The 17,677-nt window shown below is 37.2% G+C and overlaps 1 long non-coding RNA gene and 1 pseudogene across 11 annotated transcripts in view; both read left to right on the forward strand.

Annotated features, from left to right (window-relative positions):
- The window catches only part of LOC143646797 (uncharacterized), a 120,456-nt gene that overhangs the window by 51,955 nt on the left and 50,824 nt on the right, over positions 1–17,677 (forward strand). For 7 of the 11 annotated variants that reach the window (XR_013157624.1, XR_013157625.1, XR_013157622.1 and 4 more), the window contains 2 exons: positions 4,163–4,295; positions 6,317–6,342. This is a non-coding gene — a long non-coding RNA (uncharacterized LOC143646797). Of the gene's footprint in view, positions 1–4,159; positions 4,296–6,316; positions 6,343–17,677 lie in introns of all 11 variants that reach the window. The other 4 variants (XR_013157630.1, XR_013157629.1, XR_013157631.1 and 1 more) reach the window with 2 other exon arrangements.
- Positions 9,109–10,986, forward strand: LOC143646795 (olfactory receptor 4C5-like; annotated as a pseudogene).

Raw genomic sequence — 17,677 nt, forward strand, 5'->3', positions numbered from 1 at the left:
TGTAAACTGTCTCAAGTCTGGGAATTGATTAAGGAGCCATGACTTGCTGGTTTCATCATTCAAGATAGATTTCTGCTCACTTGATCTAGAATACTTCTGGTTTTACAGCTCAAATAAGAATTTAGTAAGCTGCCTCTCTATTTCACTTCTAAGTATCCCATGTTCAACTAGCTAATGCCACAAATCTCTGTAGGCCAGATTATTTTCATGGATGTTTTTAGTCTGCTGTCCATTATGGTGGCCATGGTCACCTTATCTATGGTGATTAACTGTCACATGGCTTCTGCCAACTCAGGGCCTGATCATCCCCATTGTGTTTAAGGATTCCAGCTTAGTAACAGCAGTCTCCACCTTAATATCTGACCTACAGAGAAGGTGCCTACAGAAATCTTCATGGATGATGGAGCTATTCTCACATTTATTTGTAAAGGTTCTGGTGAAAGATGTGTCCTCTGGACATCCTGGGGTGTGTGAGCAGGTCTCCGATGATAAATCCACTCTAATAATCCATTCTCTCTAAGCCTCTAGATCCCCTCATCTATATTATACCAGGGAAGTTCTGGCATTTCAACCTCAGATAATGTTGGCCACCTTTTGATCCATATTTTAGCTAGCCATTTGAACAAACTTTTAATGCCCTTTCTAACTCCTTGAGCTACAAAATTGAATGCAGAATCTCTGCTTAGTGTGTCCATATCAATATATTCAGGTTGATCCAATTTCATATTCCTTCTACCATTATCCTACACCCTTAATTTCCATTCCCTCATGTATTCCCCTGATTTCTATCTGTATAGATTGGAAAACTCATGTAGTCCTTTTGGAATATATGTACCTCCTCTTGGGTCACACTTCTACCTCACTGTTTGGAGCCTGTTGAGACTTTAGTTAGTTATAGGTCTTTAAGAAAAGAGTGGTGGTGGGGATGGTCATGAAAAGAAATATAAGTGTCTTTCAAGCCAATTACCTCAGGGAATTTCCTTTGAAGTTGTATATGGTGAAATAGAATAAGTTGCTCCAGTCAGAGCAGTGAGGGCTGTTTCCCAGGGGAGGTGGTTACAGGGTTAGCTGACACTGAAGAGTTAATCTTGTTAGGTGGAGGTTGGATGGCCAACTAGTCTGGTCAGACTGAAGGCCAAGTAACTGTTTCCTCAAGGAAGGCAGAAGGTGGGTAATTTCTTTCCGCAGGGCCATCCTTTACTCTCTCTCTAGTAAAAGTCTCAGTAGATTCCAGGGAGTCCATCTCACAATAACCATCATTATCAAGGCATATGTCACCATCCCATGTTTCAGAATCCCATTCTTTTCAAATCAAAGCTCTAAATTTAACAGCAAACACCATGTAGGTTGAGATTTTAGTTTATATTGTAAAGTTTGTACTTGCACAACAAGGCACTGTGTCAGTTTTTCAGAAATCTCAAGTCTGCAACCACAGACTTTCTTGGAAAGTATTGAAACTTTAAACATCTTTCATACCATGCTCAGTTTGCTAATTTGAAGCCTTTAGCTCATCCATTTCCCTATCACTGTATCTAAGATACCTAACAACTACCAGCCACCATTATTATACATCTTAATTATACAAACTCTGTAAAGATATCAAAATCACTCCCACCTAGAGCATTTCCTTATATATGCATTCAATTAGCAGAATCTAATGGTGATATTTTGAGTATCTCTTTTGCCAACTCACCCTATGGATTGGCAGTGTGGTCTTGACTATTGGAAGCAGAGACGTTAGTGCCTCTGAGTCTAATCAAAGTAGGCAACCCATTGTAACACCTCATTTTTAAGATTCTGTTTCTCAAAAACCACTCCTGGTATCACGCTGTATTAATCAGGGTTCTCTAGAGTAATAGAAACAACAGAAGACATCTGTAAATATGATATTTATAAAGGTGTCTCCTGTATCCATGGGAATGAAAGAATCCAAAATCCACAGAGCAGGCTGTGAAGTTGGTGGCTCTGATGAAGGGTGTGTGTAAACTCCACAGGAGAGGGTCATTGACTGAAGAAGCAGTGAGCAAATTCTCTCTTCTTTCTTAAAAGTCAGTTTTCAACTGACTGGATTATCTTATTGGTGGGAGATACACTTTCATTGATTGCAGATCTAATTAGCTATTGATGCAACCAGCAGACTGATGATTTAATACACCAGCCTTCTAGATCATTAACAAGCCATGAAATATCCTTGCAGCAGTGGTCAGGTCAGTGCTTGCCTGACCAGACAAGTGGGCATCAACAGTTGGCCAAGTTAACACCAGAACCTAACCACCACATCCCATAATATAAATGCTGTAGCAAAAATGTTACAGGAAGATGGGATAGAGAGTAAATTAAGAAGATAGTGGAAATCTTTGCAATAGTTGGTTTAGGAAATCATCTCCAAAGGGGGGCATTTGAATTGCAAACTGACTGGTGGGGCTGAGTCAGCCATGTGAATTTCTAGAAGAAGAACAAAAGAAACATTCCCAGGGAAGCAAACAGAGTGAGCACAAAGCCCCAAGTCTTGATATCAGCCACTGTAAGGGAAAAAGAGTGCACATGGGTCAACAGGATTAGATGAGATTGCATAGATGAGTGTTTCAGTGGGGACAATTATGCAGAGTCTCACAGGCCACGTAAAGACCAATTACAATTTGTGTAAATTTGATGAAGAGAGTGTTCCTTCTACTAATCAACTTAGCTCAGCTGCTCAAAATGAATGTAAAGACAAGTTTGTAGGGGAAAAATGGTTGAGTAAAATACTAGAAGGTCATGAAAAGACCAAGTGGAACTCATTTCTTTAATTGCATGAAGATTCCACCAAAGAACAACTGCCAGAAAGGACACACAAAATCTTCTTGGCTAAGATGGTACTTGAGTACACGTGTTTTATTTCTCTTCATTCTGAGTTTAATTTAGAATTATATTAAGGAAAATGTATTTAAGGTTGTTGGTGATCATGAGGCAGTATCACCAACCTGGTCATAAATTCTTCATCCCACAGCCAAAAAAAGAAACCTTCTAATCATTTTCACCATGTCCTTTTATCTCATTGCCTCTTACTCTGTATGTCATTAGATGAACACTGTAAATTCTTCCTCTTGGATTTTCCTTGACACCCAGTCTAAGTAGTGGTAGTTAGTCTTTATCACTCAATTCCCCCCACCACCATTTTTTAGCACATTTCACTCTGAATTTATCTTGAAATATGTTTTCTTATTTATTGCCAATGTCTCTGCCCTACAAAGGGTTTAAAATTGTAGGCTCTGGTGTCAACCTACATGCTTTCAACTTCTACCCTGTAGGAAGAAAAGGTAGCAATAGGAGATTTATTGGTTATTGAGTACAGAGCTTCTATTTGGAGTATTAAAAGATATTTAGTAATGGGTGGTGGTGATGGTAGCACAACACTGTGATTGTAATTAAAACCACTAAATTGTATACATGAAAGTGATTAAAGTGGGAAAATTGTATGTGTATGTATATGTTACCATAATAAAAATAAAAATTAAAAAATAAAATCCAACCTGGAGCATTCAGTAACTCTGTCACCTTGAATATGTTATACAAGTTAGGCAAGCTTCAGTTACTGGAAAGCAGGAATTATAATTCATATAAGTGCCCAACCAGGAATAATAATATGTATTTCATAAATGTCTTAGAGGATTAAAAAGGCAATGGCTTCAAAGTATTTGAATATTGTAGTACAGAAATGCTAGCTTTATGTTTTAGTTTTGTAAATTTGATGAAATGTAATATATCAGAAGTGGTTATTTTTACAATGGGGATTTATTAACTTACAAATTTATAGTTCTGAGAGAAAGCAAGACCTTGCTGATAACTTGATTATGGACTTCCAATAAATGATTTTTCAATATATCTCAATATATCCAATAAACACTTTTTGTTTAAGACAATCCATTGTGTGATATTGCCATTTACAGCACTGGAAAATTTAGATACATGCATAACTTCTCAAGAATCTTATCATGTGGCATTCATGTCCCTGGTCCTAAATCTGAACTTCTACTAACACTTTCCTTCCACCCTGTAGGTTCTAAGAAATTCCCAGATTCAAAGCTGTCTAGATGGTGCTTAGGCAATTCCTCAGGATGGGCAAAAGATAGGAAAGGAAGTTACAAGATACTCTACTTCTCCATCTTTCTTTCCTAAGCAGCATTACACAAGGGATCTGTCTGAAGAACAAGACTGCCTGCCATTTGATGCAGAAGAAGAGCTGGTCCAAGTACGTATTCCTCTCCCATCACATCCAGTGGATAAGACACACCATAGGACCAGTATCTGAAGAGGTACAGTAATATATTGATTAGAACTTAGACTTAGAAATCAGGTCAGTCTGGATTTAAAACCAAGCTTGACTTATAACTAGCCCTTAAATCTTGTCCAAATGTTGACAAAAGTTAGAATTAATTTCCTTATATACAAAATGAAAGTATTAATATCAGGGAGATGATATCAGATGCTATACTAAACTTAGCAGAGTTACTGTCACATGACCAGTGCTTGTTGTTTGTTAATTCACATAGTATTCATAGTTTTGTTAACTCCTGTAGCCTCTTCAGGGAATCTCAGCATCCCTGTCAGTTATGTTAGTGGAGAGATTGAATACTCACAGAAGACTTTTGAATTGCTATGACTCTTGAATCAGTAATGAATATAACAAAACTTGGCCTCTCTTTTCTCCTAAATTAAACATTCTTTCAGAATTTTATCAAATATGTGGAATAATGAAGCAAGCTACACATATGAATTATATGACTATTGCCATAAGCATGATCAGTCCCCCCATAAGCTCTCCTGTCTTGTACAGCAGATGGTGATAGCCAACAATGAGCCTTTACTCCACATGAGGCAGCATCCTAGGCACAGTGCATGCATTATCTCATAGAAACCCATGGCAGTCCTAGGAGATTGGTTCCTTATCACCCTCTTTGTACAGGCATGAAGATCAGATTTAAAGAAACTGAGAAACTTGCCCAAATTCGTATAGTAAGGAGAAGACACAGCCATGAGAGGTTATATTTGTGCTCTAAAGGTCTATTCTCAGGATTGTTAATGTTGGACATCAGTTTGTTTAGCCTGAGTGTGTCTATCTTCAGGGCTTCAGCAGTAGGATAGCAGTTTCCACTGATCTAGATCTCTTCACAGTTTATCTTGCTTAATCCTTCCCATAGATCTGTGAGACAGGTATTATAAGGGCTGTTTTATAGGCTTTGATTAGTTCATGCACCCACACTGCCATGACTCAAGATTCTGTGTCTGAGTCCCAGACTTTAAGATCAAGTCCAAACCATAAAGAGTGCACTAGCCCAGCCTAACTGTATCTCCCCTCCCACACCCCATAGTCACAGATGCTACAGCCACAAGAGAGAACAGCATGAACTGGTATGGCTTCCATTATTGTGAAGCTGCTAGCTAATTCTAATCCTCTGGAAACTGAAAGTTCAGAACACCCTTAACTAGATGAGTGTAAGTAATAATCAATTTGAATATATGCCTGAATTCACACCTGACATGTACATGAGGACAGACTCTAGGGATAACTGAGCTTGAAACAGCATATACACATACACAGCAACAGATAAGAAATGCTGTTGATCTGTGTTTCCAACACATGTGGATCCCAGATTCCAATAACCAAAGGTGCTAGCTCTAGGCTGTGCACAGGAGTTCTTAGAGCACTCTTAAAAGAGACCAAATTAGGAACCTCCTGCTCCATGATAACTGCATTTGCAGCCAGTTCATGATGCTGGCAAGTCATCATTTTTCTGCTTCAACTTAGTTTTCTATTTTCAGCATTTTATATCTTGCTCAACTAATCTCAAGTGGCTCTATAACAACTCATATAAATACTAAAGAGCAAAAGACCAAATGCATAAGAAAGAAGCATGTGGAGAGAGGTCTTCTAAAACGTTGAGATTTTCCCCATCAATTTCCACTGAAGCCTAAAGCTTTGGAGATTATCTGTTTAAAAAAATAATTACATGAGTAGGGATGCTTGTGGTCCACATTCACAAGATGGTTTCACCTTATAGAGGAAAACATATTCTGCCCATGAACCTGCTTTACCTAGCAAGTTTCTCTAACAATCATTTGAGTCAGTAATTGAGGGAAAGAAATATTATACTTAAGATAAAAATGGATGAATTTGCAAAGCAGCACTTAGCGATGGGGTCAGTGATTGCAAACTCATGCAGACTGTTCTCTGAAGATAAGATGACTTGTTATAGACTGTTCTTGTTACTTGCCTAAACATATACAGAGACTTAAGTATGGTCAATGACTTCTTTATTGGTATTTTTCTCCCCAGGTGGCAGTAGGACCTTAAGTTTACAGGTAAGTTGGATTTAAATATGTTTCTATTATCACAGTTCTTTATGAATAATGACCAGCATACATAATATCCTAGAAAAGAATATTGAAATATTATGAGGTCAGTCCATAGATAATAAGTAAAGCTTTAGTTCAATTATTTTACTGATAAGGCAGCATATCTTCTTTGTGAAAAACTGGGATCACAAAATTGATTTTAAAAGACAGCATAAATTGTTTATAATCCTTTGTACAAGTAGGCACTATTAGTTTTAGTGTCTTCTCTGGAGATATGTCTATTTTATATGTCATTTTAGACCATTCAGATTAAAAGGGCTATTTTATATTTGCATTTTTAAACTCATGCTATTATACTGAAACCACCATTCCACGTCAATAAATTTTCTTACAAATAACTTTATTGTTCAGCTGAGATTTCAAAACTACACATTGTAATACATTTTACTGTTTGCCTTTTTGTGGACTTATGGTTTTCTTTACATTTTTAACATTATGAAAAAAATATTGAGAAATACAAAGTTATAGGCTTAAGTTTTCCCAATACTCCTTATTTAAACTAGATTCCTGAGAATAAGGAGTACTGGGCCAAGAAAAATAACCAGTTCATTTTAATCATGTTTATTTCCAGAATAGTTAATCCCAACACATGCTCACCATCACTGAATAATAGAGCTTTTGGGAATCTCTGGTAATTTACAATTTAAAATATTTCATATTTTTAATTGCATTTCTTGGAGAGCTTAATAAATAGAGGGTATTTTATATGTCTATTTTTTCCTGAGAATTACCTTTTCATTATTTTTTCCTTTTCTTTCTAATAGTGGACACAGACATTTTCTTTCATTGCAAATGCTATTTCTGTAGTAACAGTTGTACGTCAAATGTTCTGAATATGTTTTGAGTTTGTTCCCTGTATTTCTGTAGTTGACTCCATCAGTTTTGTCTCTTGTGTATCACTGCATATTTGCATTGCATGCCTCTCCCTCCCCTCCAGAGATCAGTTATATATTTATTTCTATGTTTTCTGTTTTTAAACAGGTTGATGCTTTCAGTTTTTAATACATGCATATTTATTTTCCCTTTATTTAGTGATGATATTGAGAGTGGACTTAACTTTGATTTGGAGGATTTCTCTTTGCTTTTTTTTAAATTAGAGAAGTTGTAGGTTTATAGAAAAATCATACAGAAAAACAAAGTTCTAATATGACCACTTCATATTATTAACACTTTACATTTTGTGGTATATTTCTTGAATTGGTTAAATATTATTACTGTAATTGTGCTATTAACTGTATTCCATAGTTTATATTAGGGTTCACTGTTTTTGTGACACAGAACTATACTTTCTTATTAATTTTTTTCTACTGATATATATACAGGGTAAACTGTTTTGTTTTGATAAATACCTACCAGTGGCTGACAAACTTTTATTACATCTAATAAAATATTCATGATATTATTTAAAATATTGTTTATCTTAAGGTCCTTTAGAGATTTTACCTTACCAGCTTCTTATTGACCTTATTCATCGCTTTTAAGAGTATCTTTAAATATCAATAGGCTTTTAAATTTATTTATCAAGGGTAACCATTTTCTATTGCCCAATATATTGATTTTTGCATGCAAATTTTTCAAAATGTATTTGATTTTTTCAAACATCTTCCAGTGAATACTTATTTATGTTCACTCATAGTTCATTTATTTTTCTCCTAATATTATGTCAAGGAATTACTTCAAACATAAGATTTAGGATATGTGCTTTTCTCATTTTGGATCTTTTAATAATAATCATTTGGAGATGTGCAGAACACTATATTTTTATGTTCTGGATACAAACATTGACATAAAGAATAATGATATTCTTTAATTCTTTTATGGCCTTTGTTATTATTCCTACATCATATATAAAAACATCATTTCAGCTCAGCAAGACTATGGTCCATGTACAACATCATTCAGCCACTTATCAGTGAAAACAAAACATAAATGTATTCTGTCTATTCTAAAGAACATGCTCTGAGCAATAAATTATGGTGCTTTTGTGTCCTCATATTAAAATATCTATTTAGTGAACAGGTCTGGAGAATGTTTTAATGTTCTTAAAAGGAGTGTTGAATTGCAAGAGACCCTTGAAATTGATTATGACATAACTTCTCCCAACAATGGATTTTAAATTTCCTAAGAAATAAATGTGGGGACTATTTGCTGCATCAAGCTATATGTTTTATCTTCCTAAGGATATCATTCTTACAGAGGTGTTTGATAAGGGATCCATGATATTCTTAAGCAAGTTTGCTTCAATTAAGCATGAGCTCACAAATCTACCTGCCATAGTGTATCTTCAGCTTCAAGTATTCACCCAGTTCAGTTAAGCATGAAATGTGATTAAATGATCCCCAGTTGTAAATAGAACTCACTGATGTTTGATAGTCATCCTGAAACTAGTTAGCATAAAAAGGATTAGATGCTCAGAAGTTTACCTTCATCAGTCTGAATGAGCAGGAAAGAGACACAGGGGTCTAACTCTCAGGAATTCAAGTTTCCACTCATCCCTAAAGGTTTTCCCATGTTTACTATGTGAGAAAACACTTTGGCAGTAATAGGGAGAGATCCAGACATATTTGATGCAGGAATTGGGTGTGGCATGAAAACAATCATAAACAGTGTTATGTGTGTTTGCATGCATATGTAGAAGAGTATAGTCAACATTGCATGTAATTAACAATGCAGCAATACTTTAAGTCTAGGGTTTATCTGTTTGGGGTCCCATCAATCTTAGAAGAAAAAAATCATCTAATAGATACTTTATTTTATTGATGAAAATTGATCTACCATTCCTGCAATCTCTGTGCTATTTGCTGATAAATCCATTATCCATTGAAAACTAGACCATGGAACAACTGAACAATGTGACAGAATTCATCCTACTTGGCCTGACTCAGATATCCAGAAACTCTTCTTTTTCATGTTCACAATCATCTACTCTCTCACCATGGCAAGCAACCGACTCATCATAGTAACAGTGGCCACCAGTCCAGCCCTAGGCTCCCCTATGTATTTTTTTCTTTCTTGTCCTTTCAAGATGGCTTCTTCTCTTCTACTACTGCCCCCAAAATGATATCTGACTTACTCGCAGAGAAGAAAACCATCTTTTTTACTGGATGCATGATTCAGGTCTTTACAATGCATTTCCTTGAGGGAGTTGAGGTCATCCTGCTCACGGTGATGGCCTATGACTGCTATGTGGCTATCTGCAGGCCTCTGCACTATGCAATCACAATGAGCTGGCAGATTTGTGGTCTCCTGGTGGCCATATCCTGGGCTGGGGGATTTCTTCATGGTCTGATTCAAATCCTTTTTATGCTGTGATTGCCCTTCTGTGGTCCCAATGTCATTGACTAATTCTTTTGTGATCTCTACCTTCTGCTGAAAGTCTCCTGCACTGATACACACATCTTTGGACTCTTTTTTGCTGCTAACAGTGGATTTCTGTGCATGCTCAGCTTTTCCATTCTTATCACCTTCTAGGTCCTCATCCTTTATTCCCTGAGGTCTCACAGCTCTGAAGGATGACAGAAGGCACTCTCCACATGTGCCTCACATGTTGCTGTGGTTTTCTTATTCTTTGTGCCCTGCATGTTTGTATACTTTCATCCCATGACCACCTTACCTACTGATAAAGTAATGGCTGTATTTTGCACTATGATAACACCCTTGTTAAACCCTTTAACCTACACACTCAGAAATGCAGAGGTGAAAAAGGCAATGATGAGGCTCTGGAGCCAAAGGATTATTGTGGGTAACAAATCATGAAACTAAAGAAGATAAATGGTTCATATTTTTAGCTTAAAAGTGTGGTAATTCAGATGATAATGGTCTTACAGTCAAAATATGCATTATACTTACTTATCCCCTTGTTGTGTGGAATCTTGTGTGATTCCCCTTTTATAAAATATCAACTTTAATTAAAAGGTGAATAAAGTCCCTTCCAATGAGAAACTTCTGCACATTCAAAGTGAATAGAAAATTGTAGACCAATTGCATTCCACTTGAGAAGTAGTCACTTACAGTACAATTCTAAGAGAAAGAATGTAGACAAAAGAAACAAGATTAGGATCAGGACAAATACCCTGCTAATCAATGCAATGTCCCTTTTATCTTTGAAAGAGCTATATTAACCCAAATTAATATGCAAGAATTAGCAAATAATTCATTCCAATTGAGAGGTCACTTTTTCTCTATGAATCCACTCCATTTGCTCATCACCAGATACCAAGTTGTGCAAACGTATTCTGCCTCTTTGTGTTTAAGAAAGAGCATATTATTGGCTTGCAGAAGTGTAGTGTTTCACACTTAGGCTGAAACATTTAGTAATCAGTGTGCTACTATCCAGACTCCTTTTACTTTATTGCAGCAAGCCTGGGAAAATACATTAAGATGTCAGTGCTAAGAGAAAGCAACCTGTACAATTGAGCAACTACACAGGTTTATTACACAGATCCTATATGTATACCCAGCCCACCATGGACTTTGCCTGGACAAAAATAAATTTGTAAATGTTGAGTTACAGAGACTTCAGGGTTCATTTCAACAGAAAATGCAGCTTATCATGACTAATGCATTGTTATCTTCATAAAGATTTGTCTATTAAAAAAGAAATTAACATAATTTTGTTATTATCTAGATTCCAAGTAGTGTGGAATGAATAACAATACTTACAAATGAAGTCAAAATAAACCTTTTTCTGTGTCTGTATAACACTCTACACTTACTGAGTTACTGAAATCATACATTTTAGCACTATCTTTTTCCCTTTGCCTAATTGTTTGGCAGTGCTGAAGAAAATTACACAATCATACCCTAGAGTGTACCTACAAAAATTATAACCTCAAATGTGACCTAGTTTCCAATGTTCCTTGGGCAAATTTTCTGTCTATTCCCACCAGTAACTCTTCTACAAATTCTTCTTAGCACATGTTCTGACTTGTGTACCAATTTTTTATAATCCTTGTCCCAGAAATTTCCCTTTCATCTCAGAAGAAAACCTTACCTTGTACTTGTCAGAAAAATAGGAATAGTTTTGACATCAGGCATAATCATCAGTAATTGTTTCTATAAAACTTTTGCCTTTATGCTTTCCTGTACAAACAATGAAAATATGTGGAGATTCCCATTTATTTATTTATGTTTTTGCATGGGCAGGCACTGGGAATTGAACCCAGGTTTTCACCATGGCAGATGAGAACTCTGCCTATTGAGCCACTGTGGCCTGCTCCCATTTAATTTTAATATGTCTACTTATGTTCTCCATATAACTGCTTTTTGTCTCCTCAGAAATATTAGTTCTAGTTCCCAAAGTAAAGTATCCCCAAACTGTGTATACATCCTGGCTGACCTACTGAAGCTTTTGGCCATGGAAGACAAAATCATATGGGAGGAAATAATAAAATCAATTCCATTCTTGTCTGTATGGAATCAATGATCAAGCTAGTTGAGAATTCCAGGACATTCACTGTAGGTATCAGTCTTCTCCTGTCTTTGATGACATACTCTTACTGGGATAGAACTCATACAAAGCAGACAGATTGATGAAAGCCATGGCCTACATAAGTGGATAGGTGTTTCACTGCATCCCCAAGGACTCTCACTTTTGCCAGAAAGGAAGCCCTCAATGGTGAATCTTTCTGTCAGTAAAGAAGATACCATCCCTCCACTCATCATCTCCTTAAGTATGGAAAAGACCAGAACTCAAAGTTCCAAGTGAATTGCACCATTCCAGGTGATCCCAGTAGTAGTTGCAACTAACTACACAGCAGAGGCTTAGAGGAAGTGGAAGTGGAGCCCTCCTCTATACAGCTTGTTTTTCTCCTTCTCTAGGTTTCTGTTACAATGAGTTGGGGTTGAGTGGGATTTCCTCAAGGGCTTCCACATATAGGCATGGTACTTACTTCTTTGTCTGCAAGATTCTCCTTAATTAGGATGTAAGATGAGCCTGCACTATTTTGCCAAATAGATTATGATATACTGACTCCCAGACACACACAAAAAATTGTATCCTCCATTTTATATCACTTATTCAGAGGATGAGAAATGCTGAAATTCTTGTCTCCTAAATCCTCCCATTTAATCATAAATTTGACACAGTCTGCCAAGTTATATAGGATGAGTTTATTTTACTTTTAACTGTGGAAATATATATTAAATGACAGGAGAAAAGTCTTATATATTTATGTGTGTAGTTACTATTTTGGATAGCCTCCATTCCTTTGTGTACATCCATATTTCCATCTAATATTACTTTCCCTCTACTTGAAAGACTTCCTTTATTATGTCTTGTAATTCAAGCCTTCTGCTGATAGATCTTTTTAGCTTTTAATTCCCTGAAATCATTTTTACTTCATGTATTTCTTTAAAATAATCCTGCAAAATTTCTGGCAAAAACAACCTAAATATTTCTTCATCAGAAAATGGGTAAGCAAACTGTCATGTGATCACAAATTGGAGTACTACTTAACAGTAAAAAGTAATGAACTACTGATATACACAACAAGGACACATTTCAAATGCATTACATAAAGGGAAAGGATCCAAGCTTAAAAGACTAATACATTAAATTTGCATGACATTTCAAAAAAGGCAAAAATATAGGAACCAATCAAGATTAGCAAGGGCCTGGAAGTAGGTGGAGGGCTTGACTGCAAAGGGGCACAAGCAGTTTTCAGATGAAGAATCAGTCTGTATTAGAATTGTGGTGATTCTAATCAGTGGGGTTTACAAGTTCATTGTACTGTACAATTGAACTGTACAATTAAAAAAATAACTTTTCCCCACAGGATAAATATATTTAATGTTTTTTAAATACATAGATTCACTGTCTTCAGACAAAATATCTTTAGAAAAAAGTACCTTTGGAAAATACAATAGAAGGCCAGTTCCAGTGTAAAATAGCAAGAGCAATAAGAATATACAAAACATTAAATGTATAAGGAAAAGTGCTAAATCTATATGTTTTAGTTTGCTAGCTTCAAGAATGCAATATACCAAAATAGAACAGATTTTAAAGGGGATATTTTAAGTTGCAAGTTTACAGTTCTAAAGCCATGAAAATGTCCAAATAAGGCACCACAAGATGTTGCCTTCACTTGAGAAAGGGTGATGCTGTCTGGAACATCTCTGTCAGCTGGGAAGTCATGTGGCTGGTTTCTGCTGGGGGTTTTGGTTTTGAACACCTCTCAGCTGGGAAGGCACATGGTGACCTCTGCTAGATTTTTCCTGTCATCTCATAAGGCTTCCCTGGGGATGCCTTCCTTCTGTATCTCCAAAGATCCCTGGCTGCATGGGCTATCAAAGCCCTAAAGTTTTTTCCAAGAATGGTTCTCACTTAAAGAGCTCCAGTAAGCAACCCCACTTTGAATAGATGAAGGTATATTTCCATGATAACAAACTAATCAAAAGGTCCCACCCACAATTGGATGGATCACATCTCCATGGAAACAATAAAAAGATCCCACCCAGCAATATCAAAAGAGGATTAAAGAATGGCTGCTCCCACAAGATTGCATCAGAATTAAAACATAGTTTTTCTGGGGTACATAACAGCTTCAAACTGACATATTATATGAAGAAAATGTGAAGCACTTCTAGAAGTATAAAAGAGTACTTCACTAATTGAAATAAGGAAAAGAAATTCTCAATTCTGTAAATATATAAACTCTTCCTAAATCAATTTTATGGAAAACACTAACTGTACTTTGTTTTGTTCTTAGAAAAGCTAATTTTGAATTTAATGTGAATAATAAATATGCAAGAGTTGGAATATCTGTAGGAAAGGATCATAGTGAAAGAATATTAGACTTAGTTATTAAACAGTATTATAGATTTAGTGCAATTATATAATGTTTTAAATGGCACATGAATAAAGAGATCTTTGAAGCAGAATAGAACACTGAAATTGACCCAAACACATGTAAGAATTTAGAATATAATGAAGTTGTGCTTTAAGAAATGGTGAAAGATAAAGTAATAACCAACCATCAAGATAAATAATTAAAATTCATTCTCTGTTTAATTTTCTATCTCAAAATAAATTTCCAGCTGGATCAAAAATTTTAAATATGAAATATAAAACCAAAATTTTTTTTAAAAATTAAATGCAAAACATGTGGAAGAATATTTAGGGAAGTGTAAAGCTAAGAAAATATTTCGAAGCAAGCTATAAAAATAGTAATTTGGCTTTGAAAATGTTCTAAAAATTCAACTATGGAAAAATATGTACAGAACAAAAATGTCAAAAAAATCACAGGATGGGAAAATAGCAATCATATAAATAATCATGAAAGAGAGAATATTTTAGTATATCATTCTGTTAGTTTCAAAGCTTTATATATACCAGAAAGGATCATGCTCTTTTAATCCATTCCTGTGTGCTGACTTATTATAGTATGAGCTTTTGATTAGCTTATTTCAGTTGAGATGTGATCCATATCATTCAAGGTGGAGTCTTTATAATAGGATAAAGGACACACAGAAAAACACACAGAAGCTGGGAGATGATATTAAGAGAAGCTCACAGAAAAAGCCCCAGAGAAGCTTCACTGGTAACCAGTCTTCAGAGAAGGTCTCATCCTGTTGATGTCTTAATTGGGAAGTTTTCATGGCCTTAGAACTGTAATTTTTAAATTAAGTAAGTGCCATTATTAAAAACCAGTCCAGATAGAATTTCAGGAAGATCATGGAATAGGATAGGTCAGAGTTTGCCCCTCTTCAAAGGAGCAGCTAGAAAAGGGATGGGAAGGCAATTGAGAAGGCAGTTCCAAGGTGTAAGTGACCCAGGATGGTCTTCTCCACCACGTAAGAGGCCCTGGTTGCAAAAGCTGAAGAATTGAGAAGCAGAGAAACAGAGACCCTCTGACTGGTGTAAACAGCATAGGGTGCCCCTTTCCAAATGGTAGCCTGGTATCCTCAGGAGTGTACAGATGGGGATAGGAAGTAAATCAAGCTGTGTTGCTTGAATGTGCTACCCTCACCAGCAGAGCCACCTGACATGTGACTCATCCCCCCATAGCTGAATGCAATCATCTGCCACCCTGCATTCAAAGCACATCCACCCCATTGCCCCCATCACTTGTGTACCCACCCCAACCACCTACCCTAAGCACACACATGCCTGCCTCTGCCCAACCCACCTCTCCTGAACAAGCACAGTCTTATCCAACACTCCAGAGGCCCACGTCCTCCTCCCTGACTGCTGCATCACCACATACAGGTTGCAGCACTTACCTTCACACCCAAGCTACACCTACCTCCAGGCCACATAGTCACACAGCCACACTTCTGAGCTCTGTGCATGCATATATCAGTTTGTAGATACCCAAATCTGCACGTGTGCATGACCTCCCAGTCATGGCCCCAATCTCTGGGCAAGTGCTGACATGCACATCCAGGCCACACCTGCCCCCAGCCCACACAGACACAACCCCTGCTGGCTGCCCGTGAGTGCTACACATGCACAGAGGGCCTTGTGCCCTAGACCAGCACGCACAAGGGCCCTGTTCCCCAAATACATGCAGCTGGACAGCTACATCATGCTGCTGGGCACCGACACATTCTTGCACTGACTTCTTGACCACTGCACTCCAGCACCTTGCCCCACAAATGTGTACACTTTCTCACCCCCATGCACAAGTGCCCTGCTCCCACACCTGGTAGGTGCTCATGGGTGAATTTGTGCTACATAGCCTCCACCCTCCATATATGTGCACACTCATGTTCCCACTTGTGCCACACCTGCACATCCATGCCAGTGCACCACCCACCCAATGCCAACCACCCTCTGACCCATGTTCCCCAATAGTGATGACTTGTGCCTGACCCTACACACTTACACATCTGCATCCAAGGCACTCTGGACCTCTCTCCTTGCACAAGGAGACACCTGCACCCTGTCCTCCCATGCCCTGACCTCTGTAATACCTACCCTACACCCTAATACTCATGACCCCCATACTTCCCATGCCTACCCACATTCTACCTGCACAGAAGCACCTGTGCATCCACACAGCCTCCTCATCTGCCTCCCACCATTCTCTACCCCTTGTGTCCCCCACAAAGCACCCTGATCCTGTTCTTCAGGTTCTGCCTGAGCTGCACCCCATACCCTCAGGCCCCACACCACACCTCTGCAACTCTGAGACAAGCATCCCATGCTCAGAGGCACCAGCATAGTGTCCTCAACCTGTGCCTATATCTGAGATGCAACACACCACCACACTGTTGTTCCCAGCACCATGCCTTGCATCCTGCTCTGCATCCATCCCATAAAGACAAAGCTTTAGACTACTGAAGGAACATTTCAAAGTAAGCCTAAACCAGGTCCACATCAGAAGCTGACATGGAGGAAACCAAAGTGGAGCCCTCCTCCCTACAGATTTTATCTTCCTCCTCTAGGTATTCTTTAGCAAGGAGATCTAACTGAATATGATTTTCTCACTGGCTTCTGTATATAAATATAAACACTGTATGATGGTTCCCATCTGTAGGGTAGAAGAAAAGGCTCTAAACCTCCAAATCTATTATGATGTACTGACTCGTAGGCACTTTTGCAAATACAGGTTTATATGCATGCCTTTTAAATCACACAACTGAGCATGAGAACTCCTGTAAATCCAGTCTCTTAAGTCCCTTCAATCAATCAATGTTATACAAAAATGATCACATCCACTCAAGATATTCAGGTGGTGCTTATTTTTGAGTTAATGGCTTATAATATTTTTAAAACATTTAAATAATGTGAGAAAAATCATGTATTTTCTTGTGTAGCTACCATTTTTGGTTATCTTTATTCTTTTGTATAGGTTATCTGAGAGGTGGAGCAGTGAAGTCACAAAAATAATGGTAATTAATGTAAATTGCAAGATCACTTACATTGTTTTCCACATTTTACTAATGGGCTTCAGTAGTAGGTAGAAACCCCATAGAGCTACACATTAAAGTTTGCTCTGATGTCCACAGGCAGATTATGAAATATAAATATATACAAACCACAAGAATATCTTATGGTTCTACCTCCTTACCACTTAGCATTTTGGCTTGTTTCCTTTTGTTTCTTCTTCCTTTTGTTTCTTCTAGGAGATACTAGTGGTAGATTATAGTGGTTTTATTTTGAATGTCTCTCTGGATTAATGAGGCTGATTTTTTCCATCTTTTTGACCATTTAAATGTCTTTGTTTGTGAAGTTTCTGTTCAAAGCTTTTGCCCATTTTAACCTATTTACTGAGTTTATATTAACCTTTTTACTGAGTTTTGAGTGTTCTCAAAAGAAGACATTATTTTAAAAATG

Source organism: Tamandua tetradactyla, chromosome 9, assembly GCF_023851605.1.
Source record: "Tamandua tetradactyla isolate mTamTet1 chromosome 9, mTamTet1.pri, whole genome shotgun sequence".
NCBI classification, from domain to species: Eukaryota; Metazoa; Chordata; class Mammalia; order Pilosa; family Myrmecophagidae; genus Tamandua; species Tamandua tetradactyla.